This window comes from Quercus suber, unplaced genomic scaffold (genome assembly GCF_002906115.3).
Source record: "Quercus suber isolate HL8 unplaced genomic scaffold, Cork oak 2.0 scaffold_1160, whole genome shotgun sequence".
Classification (NCBI taxonomy): Eukaryota; Viridiplantae; Streptophyta; class Magnoliopsida; order Fagales; family Fagaceae; genus Quercus; species Quercus suber.
Window position 1 is genome coordinate 52,223 of NW_027070560.1, and position 11,276 is coordinate 63,498.

Genomic DNA, 11,276 nt, shown 5'->3' on the forward strand with positions numbered 1-11,276 from the left:
GCTCAAGCATGTGGAGGAGAACTTGAACTTGATCTGGATCATGATCTGACTCGACCCAGAAGTGAGTAGCACAGGTGTCTAGCGGGAGACCCATCTCAGTGCAATGACAATAGTTAACTGGAGCCATACAGCTTCCCAGCACAATGATTGTGGCCATCAATCAATGCTCATCAGAGTTTGTGTAGTACAGGGTGGTGACCACATGTGGAAAGATGGTGGGAGGGGTGGTGGCTGTGGAGTGTGGTGATGCATGCAGTGGTTGTTGATCAGACCTTTTTTTTTTTTNGTAACAGATCTTAACTGTAGAGGAACAACTGTAAAAAGATTGCTTGAAGGCTAATAATGAGATATCGAAGAATTAACCTAACTACTACCTAATCTCTCTATTCCCCCTCTTCCCTCTTTCATATTTCTTAGGAGGCTGGTTGTCCTCGAATTCAACCACTCAAACACTAAACCCCATTCCCAATTTCGCATCAATTTCATAGCAGGACCTTAACAATATAAAGTATATCAATTTACTATGAGAAAAAAAATCTGGAAGCTCATAATTCAATAAGCATGAGCTGGGGCACCGATTGATTTTAGTGTTGTAACATTTCAGACTATAAGGAAAACAAATGCAAGGAACCTTCTTAGGAGTTTTAAGTCAATATAAAAAATTAATAGCTAATATGTATTAACATAACAAGTTTAAGTTTAAGTAAGATTCTTATTTGGATAAAGTAACAATAAGTATTGTATCAATTTTTTTATTATAAAGTAACGATTTTACTTTTAGCCTAATTTAAATGTTAATTATTATTATTATTATTATTATTATTTTGTGCGGATAAAGTATCAAATGATAGCTAATATGCACTAACATTAACGTAAATGTAATTTAAAAAAATCTAATCTAGGTCAAAACAAAAAAATTAGGATAAAGTAATTAAAAAAACTAATATATATATATATATATATATTAAATTGTGGGAGGAAACTTAGTCTTTCCTCAAGAAGGAATCGTTTGCTTTGAGAATGGGCCGAGGGCCGCCACCCTCATGGATTTGTTTAATCCCACATTGGGGAGAGACACCTCTCACCCTTGCCTTGTAAATATTAAGCCTAAGGAAGAGTGTACCAATCATGTGTAGTACATCTTCCAATAAGAAAAGGGAAACTATAAAATTAAGTTGAGTGAAACTTAAGCCACCGCTCAAGATAGATCCTTATTAGGAAGCAAATTAACAGGCCACGGGTATCATCTATTCTATTCGACAAAAATACATTAGAAAGCAAATTAACTCCAAAAAAGCAAACAAAAATATGATATTCTACAAACTGTGCCAAACTGGCAAACAAAAATATGATATTCTACAAACTGAGCAAACAAAAATAAGCAAATTAACTCCAAAAAAGCAAACAAAAATATGATATTCTACAAACTGAGCAAACAAAAATATGATATTCTACAAACTGAGCCACTCAAGGCCACGGTTCCTATATGTCAATATCATCTATTCTATTCGACAAACTGAGCCAATAGGGAGCAAAATAACTCCAAAAAAGCAAACAAAAATACATTAGGAAGCAAATTAACAAATTAACAGGCCACGGTTCCTTCGACAAAAATACATTAGGAAGCAAACAAAAATATGATATTCTACAAACTGAGCCACTCAAGGCCACGGTTCCTATATGTCAATATCATCTATTCTAAGCAAATTAACTCCAAAAAATACATTAGGAAGCAAAAAATACAGCCTCCTCAAGGCAAAAAAAGTTAGGAAGCAAATTATAAATTATCAATAGAGAGACTCCTCAAGGCAAAGAAAGGAGATGAAAACAGATTCTGTATGTAAAACAAGGGAGTCAATACCGTACGTACCAGTTTGCCCAGTGATACGATATATTTCGAATACCGGTCAATACCGGTGTACCGTTTCGGGTTTATCGCTATTTTTTATATTTATAAATAAATATATACATGTATGCGTGTGAGTGTATATATTATAATAAATATAAAAGTATACCATAAAACATTTCCTCAATTCAAAATTAATTATTCATGGTTTTAGACTTTAGTATCAATTAAAAGAAAAAAAGAACACACACACACACAATATAAAAAATAGAAAGCTTAAAAGTTACCATTGCATACTAAGAAAACAAATAATACTAATAAGTTAATGCAAATAAGTTACCATTCTACCTTAATAAAAATTCAAAAATTATAAAACTTAAAAAAAAAAAAAAAAAAAAAAAACTTTTTTCTGTACCGGTCGGTACGCCCAGTACACCCGGTACCGGCCGGTATTGTCGGAAATTGGCCGGTACGAGGCCGGTACGGCCGGTATTTAAACCGGTACAAAATATTAATGTTTCGATACCGGTATGCAACCGGTCAATACGGTATCGACTTCCTTGATGTAAAATGGATACGACATCAACAACAGACTTAACTCCACAGCCTCCTCAAGGCCGTGGTGCCCATGGCAGTGGTTTCTCGATTCTCACAGTCTTCTTATCGTTCATCACTATCTTCACAATAGTATGTGAAAGGGGAAAAATCTCTTAAGCCCGAATAGACGGATCCATCATTTGCACGGGCCCTATATGGACGGACCTGATGTGAACGGGCCGGACATGGACGGGCTGAATTATGCTGGGCTAGTTATCCATGGGCCTGCTGAGCCCCTAAGGAGGGATATTTTGACCCATTCTCGTAAGAGCCCAAATAGAGTCCTTGCGCTAGTAGGACTTCGGAAATCTGGTATACTTGGTAAAAATCTTCCGCGTAAGGAGGAGACTTGTTCATCACGTTTTGGACTCTACAGGAAGAGTCCTATAAGGAAAAGACTTCCGCATCAAGGAAGGGATGTCAATCTCAAGCCACTATAAAAGTCCCAATACCCTCATAAGCCGAGGTACGCATAATTGACCATCTCTAGCACTCTAGAGTTGTGAGCATACTTTCTAATTTAACCTTCGGAGGGTATTTGGCCGGCACTACACCGGTGCTCTCTGTTAGGTCCTCTTTTCTCTGTGCAGGTATCGTTTCGAGGGTACGAGCATTGTACAATTCACTGTTGATTTTTTCAGCATCATCAGTATGAATTATCAAACTATATTATCTCGGGCTTTGTGAACTTTTGAATTGTTCTGTATCTCAACCACTGGAATTAGTGTTTAGGGTTTAAGTTCGAGAATCTCTGACATGAATATAAATTTTACAGATTGTGATTCCATCATCAATAACTATTAGGAATGGTTTGTCCATTCTGCACCAAGTCCCAGAAGGCCATGTTGGGGTTTACTTGAGAGGAGGTGCCCTTCAAAAGACGATTACATATCCAGGTTTAACTATGGTATTTTCTTTATGATTTTCATTCTGTAGTTGCTTTATTCCTTGAACTAACGAAATTTCTGTCTGTACTTAATTTTCAGGTTTTCATCTGTAGCTGCCTTTTATAACCCATTATGAGCCTGTTCAAGTAACCCTTCAGACAGATCAGGTAAAATTCGATGCTATGAAAATTTAGGAATTTCATCTTGTCAGTCTAATGCTCAAATCTTTCCTGTGAGTATAATTGCAGGTGAGGGATATTCCTTGTGGTACAAAAGGAGGTGTAATGATCAACTTTGAGAAGATAGAGGTAAAGTTACAAGAAGTTGCTCTCTTTGTTAACATTATGGTTTCACCAGGGTTTGAAATTCTCAGCTTATATATTCTTTTTCAGGTTGTTAACCGGCTTCACAAGGACTATGTGTATGACACTCTGCTGAACTATGGGGTGCAGTATGACAATACTTGGATATATGACAAAATTCATCATGAGATCAATCAGTTCTGCAGCTCTCATTCTCTTCAGCAAGTCTATATTGATGTTTTCGATCAGGTATGGATCCTAAAGAAAACATACCCTTTAAAGCCGTAAATGAAAAATATTTTGGCAGCTTCCAATTTTGCTTTACGGTATAATTAGTAGTTCTCAAAATAAATATTAAAAAAAAAAAAAAAAAAAAAAAAAAACCTCAAGACGTTCCCTCTACCACTGGTTCATCAACACCAATCCTCTACTAGAAAGTCCATACCACCGCCTCTTGTCTTCTTCAGATCTCTGACTGGTATCCACTGCCTCCTTGTCTTCTTCGAATCCCATACAAATCCAAATCTTCAAAAGACCAAACACCCACTAATGCATGTTTACATAAGATCTCCACCGGAAAAATGACCAAACCAATATTTCAGCCCACCCAACCAACCATAAAGAACCAAACTTCCAGAGATCGAGACATTTCTTTTTGTGGCTTGAATTTGCTGGTGGTGGTAGATGACCGGCGTTGATGACGCCGACGATCTTTTGTTGGTGCCACCAGTAAACTTTGGTGCTAAAAATGGAATGGTTGTCAAAAGCCCAAGTTTCCTCTTTTTGCCGGATCTGTTTGTTCGGGGGAGAGACTGACGAGATGGCTTGAAATAGATTAGAGGGTGAATAAGTGAAGTAAGAGAAATTGAGGCTGGCCTGAGTTCTCATAGTGAAGTGAGGCGAAGAAAAAAGAGAGAGAAAATGTACCAGTGGGGTTTAAGTGAGGCGGAGGGAAAAGCCATGTTGACTTGGGAAAACGGAAAAGATCTATGTAGGATACTCTTTTTTTTTTTTTTTTTGATAAGCTCTTTTTTATTAGTCTTGAACGATTTTTTAATAAATTAGTTTATTAAACCTTTTGAGATATTATCTATCTTGTATAAATTTGTTAAAAATTAATAAAAGAAATTCTACTCTTTTTTTTTTTTGAGAAAAAGAGAAATTCTACTTAGTCTTTACTCTTTATTATTTAATCAAAGATATATTTGAATCTTTTTAAAAATTATATTATTTTAATTAATATTGCTAAATTTTTTACATTTAATTAATTTATTTTTATATTATTAATTATTAAAATAAAAACCTTGAACCTTTCTTCGTTCTCTAGTTTTTTTCACAATTCACAACTTGCCACGTGAGTAAGTTATAACAAAATTGTAGTTTTAGCATTTTCCTAATAGATTATTTCGCATATTGAAATCTTAAATTTATGGTCAGTTTGGTTGGGTGGATTTTAGAAATCATGAAAAAAAAATGGAGAGGAAAAAATTTTTATTGGAGTGTTTGGTTAGATGTGTTTGTGGAAGGAAAGTCGGTGGGTCTAGATGTTTTCTTCTTGGAGTCATCAGATTGTTTTCTCTTTAAACTAAAGAGAAAATATGAATGCTAGCCAAAGACCAAATTTGACCCACTCTACTATATTTCAGTCTCTCCACTGTGTCTGGGCGTTGAGTAACTTGAGCTATATACTCCTTTCCTTGTTTTTTTTTTTAATTATTTTTTTTTCCAACGTCTTTGAGTTCCGAAACTTGCGTTAGGTAGCTTTTTATTTATTTATTTTTTTTCAACATTTTAATCAAATAGTTGCTTTTGTTATGTTTTTTTTTTTAATCAACTGGGGGTTCTTGGTGGCTTTCACCTCTACTTTGTTTTTAGAAGGCACCTCTAATTCTCTCTTTCTTTCTCTCTCTCTTCTCTCTCTCTCTCTCTATATATATATATATATATAACAAAGAAAAATAAAATAATATTTGTTATTCTTTTAATTTTAATTGATAACAAAGTTTTTTTTTAATGATATTAAGGAAGTTGTTTCTTATATATATATATATATATTTTTTTTTTTTGATATATTGTTTCTTATATTATGCAATAAGGGCATGAGAGTAATTTTATATAAATTACATTTTCTATCCTCTCACTTTTTTTCTTAACCAAATAAATAAGTTTTTCATCTGAATTTTTTTCACCCTCTAACCAAATACAAATGAGAAAAATTAAAATATTTTCTAGGTACCATCCAATTTTTCTATTCTCTCTTTATTTTTTATCCTCCTACTTTTTCACATTTCCAATCAAACGGATCCTTAAAGTTGTGCCATGTTCACTTTCAAGGATTGTCGTGTTCACTTCCAAGGATAATCTCTCTTCGGGAATCTATGTTGGTGTTAAGTTACCTGGATTATTAAGGAGCTGCTTATAACTATATTCATGTAGTTGTGTAACATCGTGGTACTACTACCGCGCGCGTGCAAGTGTAGTGGTTATCAAATTAATCCTTCTCTATTCGTTTGTTTCATATTATATTGACAAAGCATTTAACCTTCACAAATTGCTGAAAAGATGAAAGATGCTCTCCAGGGTGACTGCACACGTTATGCTCCAGGTATTGAAATCATCAGTGTTCGAGTTACAAAGCCAACCATCCCGGAAAGCATAAGACGCAATTTTGAACAGATGGAAGTGGAAGGCACAAGGTTCAGTTTTTTCTGAATACGAGAGAATGTCCTTTCACTTCTTTTTTTTTTTCCTCAGTTAGTTAAGCAAAGCAAATAGACACACACGTAAAATATGATTCTAGATATGCCGATTCTTTACAAATTATATGTGTTTTTACTTTTTAATGTCCTTTAAACAATTTAAACCAGTTAGCCTTGGCCCAACGAGCACTAACATCACAAGCTTTTTTCCTTATACCCAATTGCTGCACATGCATGTGTTTGCACCCAAAACCAGTCAGTGACAAACATATTCGATAATTTATTATGTAAAAAGCCTCAGAAGTTAATAGAGTGCATCATTCTATGTTTTATTTTGATGTTACTTTGTTAGGTCGTAATTGCTATTGAGAAACTGTAAGTGGTTGAGAAAGAGGTAGAGATAAATATAAAAAAGGCTATCAGTGAAGCTGAGAAGAGTGCGAACATGAGCAAAATACTTATGAAGCAGCAAGAAATTGAGAACCAGATGTACATGGCTCGGGAAAAAAGTTTAGCTGATACAGATTTCTACCGGTGAACGTTCCGTTCATTTTTCAGTTTAAAATGCATGAATATGGTACTTTAGAAATGACTAATGTTATTGCTCTCTCTACGTTTTTAGTTTATCGAAGGAAGCTGAAGCAAAAAAGTTGAAGCTTACACCGCATTTTCTTGAGCTTAAATTCATCGAGTCCATAGCTGCAGATAAAAAACTTTCATTCGAGGAAAAGGTTTTTGCTTTCTCTCTTGTGCATATATGTATGTGTGTGCGCAAGCTGCTTGGGTACTTCCCGTTCCTGCAACATCTGAATGTCTAGTGTGCGGTGGATCCACAACACCACTCACAACTCGTCTTATGGACAAATTTGTGGCAAAATTGTGCCCTAATATTACTGTGCAACTTACGCCAAGATGACAAATATTTTATGCTAGAATATCCATAAAGGTGTTGCTAGGCTGGCATTTGAGAAAATTATTAGCTCCCTCCCCAGAGTGTATAATAATTTCTCATTTGATTGAATGATGTACTCTACCGTCTACTGTCTAAACCAATTAATCCAAGTTGCTCACACTCAATTAAAAAAAAAAAACGTGTTCTAATTAGTTAAAATCTCTTATCATTAAATAAAATATTTGATATTCGAATCTTATCTACCTAAAAAAGAAAAACAATTATCAATTATCGTTAACCATCGTCATAAAATATCCTCTATTTTTAGGGGATGAGTTGCACACCTTGGCTAGTGGGACTAATAGTTTTTTTTTATAGAGAGGGTGTATGTGACAAGTCTTTATTTTTAATTTAGTAATAATGTAAATTAAACCTTAAAATCAGGTTGCTTGGTATGCTTAGATTAAAGCAACTTCATGTTTGTTACTTTTTATTAAAAAATTTTGTAAAAATACTGTAAATAAAAATCAATAACAATATATAAAATAAAGGCGAAAAGCACATTTTCGTCCCTACATTTTAACGCGATTTCTATTTTGGTCCCTAAATTTTTTTTTTACCGCTTTTAGTCCCTATCCTGGAAAACGCGTTTCGTTTTTGTCCCTGCCGTTACATTAGAAACGGAAATTGCACAGGTGGCAAACGGAAGATGACGTGGCCATTAAAATAATAATAAAAAATATTATTTGACATTAAAAAATGCCACGTCAGCACCTAAATTAAAAAAAATTAATTTATTAATTTTAACTAAAGAAAAAAAATTAAAAACTAAAAAAAAAATTAAAAACAGAAAATGGCTTCTGAAAAAATCAAACCCTTCACTCTATCCATCACTCTCTCCCTCTCTCACACACACACACACGGAGCTTCTGAAAATGGCTTCCAGTTCCTTTGTCTTTCTCACTGCCACATTTCTTATCCTGTGCACCCTCACCAAACCCACGAAACCAGGCCGCCGAGACTCGATTGATGAGGACGATGACGAGATGAGGTGGCCGAGGAGTCGTTTCGTGGTCGGGATGGCGTCGTTGCTCCATACCCAGACACCCATGGCCAGAGACTCCAAGCTCCATGGCCGAAGAAGCCGAGACTCCATAGGCCATGGCCGAAGACTCCAAGCTCTACCTCTCATGACCACGAGCCGCCGAGACTCGATTGATGAGGACGATGACGAGATGAGGTGGTCGAGGAGTCGTTTCGTGGTCGGGGATGGCGTCGTTGCTCCATACCCAGAGACCCATGGCCGGAGACAGTAAGCTCCAAACCCAGATCTGCTCCTAACCCAGATTTGCTTCTGATAAGAACATAAAAAAGGAAAGAAAAAAAAAAAAAAACCATTTAGATCTGGGTTGGTGTTTGTGTACAATTGATTTTTGTGGAAGAATTTGTGTACAAATTTTGGAATATTTTGGGTTTCTATTCTTTTGTTCTTGGGATTGAATGTTCTGGGTTTGTTGTTCTTGGTTGGGTTTTTTTTTTTTAATTTCTGGGTTTGTGTTCTTAAATCTGAGTTTGTGTTTTGAATTTTAGTGTGTTTGGTTGTAAAGAAAATACAAGAAAGACAAAGAAAAGAAAATAAAACAAGTTCTTCCAAAGAACATGTAAAATGTTTTTAATTTTTTTTCTTTAGTTAAAATTAATAAATTAATTTTTTTAATTTAGGTGCTGACGTGGCATTTTTTAATGTCAAATAATATTTTTTATTATTATTTTAATGGCCACGTCATCTTCCGTTTGCCACCTGTGCAATTTCCGTTTCTAATGTAACGGCAGGGACAAAAACGAGACGCGTTTTCCAGGATAGGGACTAAAAGCGGTAAAAAAAAAATTTAGGGACCAAAATAGAAATCGCGTTAAAATGTAGGGACGAAAATGTGCTTTTCGCCTAAATAAAATGATTGCTTTTTTTTTTTTTTAAACCATAAATATGGACCCGCAAATAGTGATATTATGAATTATCCTAAGGACAAAATAATATTTTACTGTTGCAAAGCTAAATGCACATGAGACGCATCAATCAGAAATAGTCCCTGTGAAAAAAAGCCAAACGCACGAATTGCCAACAGTAAACCGAAAGCTAGTTGAAAACAAAACGTGAGATCCCCAAACAGTGTTATGGGAACCACAAACAGTATAGATAAAAGACTCACTTTCCTTAAATAGTATTTTCAAGCATTTTATTATTGACATCTAAATGGTATTTCTGAACTAGGTTTTGCTTGATTTAGCAATGGTAGCTAGGATTAGACTAAAATTTTCAAGGTGGATTACAAAATTTTCTGGACAGTGACTCAAAAGTAGATCTAGCGCCTCACAACTTCATATTTTTACATTGATATCATTAAAATCCTGACCGTGTTTTGTACCACCATTAATTCTAGCTACTCACACTACAAAATCCCTTCCATTATCTAAAGTTGTATAGACCGCCCTTCCAGGTACAGCTTCTATTGCTGATCCGCATTGCATTCTTATTCATCTGCTCATAAAAGGAAGAAAAGCATTTGAATGTGTTTTGGTCTCATTTGTTCCTCTGAAAAGAGAAAATTTTGTTTGACGAGAGTTTTGGTCCCAAGCTTCATCATCAGCATTTCTAGCAAGAATTTTGCTAAGCATTTCACATTCAAACACTAGTAGATGTTTGAATACAATCTTGCCATTCCTTTCAATGAAAATGATTCCTGGTCAACTGCAGCCCCAGGAATTTGAGAGGCCCTACTTTTAAAGATAACATGCAATATCGTATACATAAAGTTTCAATTCCAACAACAATTTTAGGGTCGGATTCAACAGACTATTGATCAAAGTTGCCACATAAATAAAGTGTAAATTAGTTTTTGGAAAAAATCTTTACAAGATATGGTTATTGTGCTAATAATTCTCATCAAAACTAGTACTTTGATTACTAAAACAGGATACATAACAATGATAACGGGAGTCCTCCGAATCATGAAAAGCACTAAACCATTTCGATACTGAAGCATGCAGTATTGTTCTTCTATCCAACTTCCTCATCAATTTGTAGAAAGAAGCAAGAAATTTACAACAGGATGCAGATTCCATTTTGGTAAGCAAACAATCGGATGCAAATATAGGAAATTAAGCAATTCCTGAATGGGTAATTGAAGCATCACATGGATGTGAAATTGATTATAATAGTTTTCTACGCAGGACTTTGTTAATAAGTTACATATTTAATTCAGTTTTAATGCATACAATGATACAAATAAAATGACTGGCAGCATCTATGTCAATTACGAATAAGTTTCTTGCCTAACAAATAATAAAAAGATGGCTTGTCATCTTCAATCAAAATGGAATGCAAATTGTGATAGTCTTTACATTTACAAAAATTACCTTGAACTAGTGGAAAGTGGACTTCAATATTGGGAAACACATTTAGCCTCTTTATAGCAATCTTCATGAACAAAATCCACAATAAATTTGGCAACTGAGTTTGGCCTCTCAACATGAGGAAGATGACCACAATCTGGTATTTGACGTATAGTTGCATTTGGCAGTTCACAGTGCAGTCTCTGCATGATGCACCAAATAATTAAGCAAATCTGTTATTCCAACTGAATCCTGAGCATGTTTTCCATTACTTATCTGTTGCATTCTGTCTATGCTATATCCATAAAATAAACTAACCACTGCAAGCTTGTTACTAATGATCTGGTCATCCTCACCCCATATGATAAGTGTCTTCTGCTTTACCTGGTAAACAAAATTGNAAAATTAGATTGGATCGATCGAACCAACCAGCTTGTAACTCATTTGTTTTTATCCTGAACTTGAAGTTTTTGTCTTGGGCTTCAATGTAGACCATTCTAAACTAATGAGACTTAGTTTTTGTTATGTTTTGTCATGGTTTGCCAACATTACAAACTCAAAACCTAACAATCTCCCCCTTTGGCAATTCGTGACAAAACACACATACAACATAATGCCCAAATACATCACACATCCCAATCTAAGACTCCTAACCTAGAA

The 11,276-nt window shown here is 34.9% G+C and overlaps 1 long non-coding RNA gene and 1 pseudogene across 3 annotated transcripts; one reads left to right on the top strand and one right to left on the bottom strand.

Moving 5' to 3' along the window:
• Nucleotides 1-2,416: 2,416 nt before the first annotated feature.
• Nucleotides 2,417-7,149, top strand: LOC112039509 (uncharacterized; annotated as a pseudogene).
• A 2,284-nt stretch (nucleotides 7,150-9,433) lies between these two features.
• On the bottom strand, nucleotides 9,434-11,018 carry LOC136065783 (uncharacterized). 3 transcript variants are annotated; one of them, XR_010627388.1, is made up of 3 exons: nucleotides 10,935-11,018; nucleotides 10,641-10,819; nucleotides 9,434-9,762 (listed from the first exon to the last, which is right to left on the bottom strand). It is a non-coding gene; the product is annotated as an uncharacterized LOC136065783 (long non-coding RNA). The 3 variants fall into 3 exon arrangements; XR_010627389.1 differs by lacking the exon at nucleotides 9,434-9,762 and adding an exon at nucleotides 10,081-10,393; XR_010627387.1 differs by lacking the exon at nucleotides 9,434-9,762 and having other exon boundaries at nucleotides 10,081-10,819.
• Nucleotides 11,019-11,276: the final 258 nt, after the last annotated feature.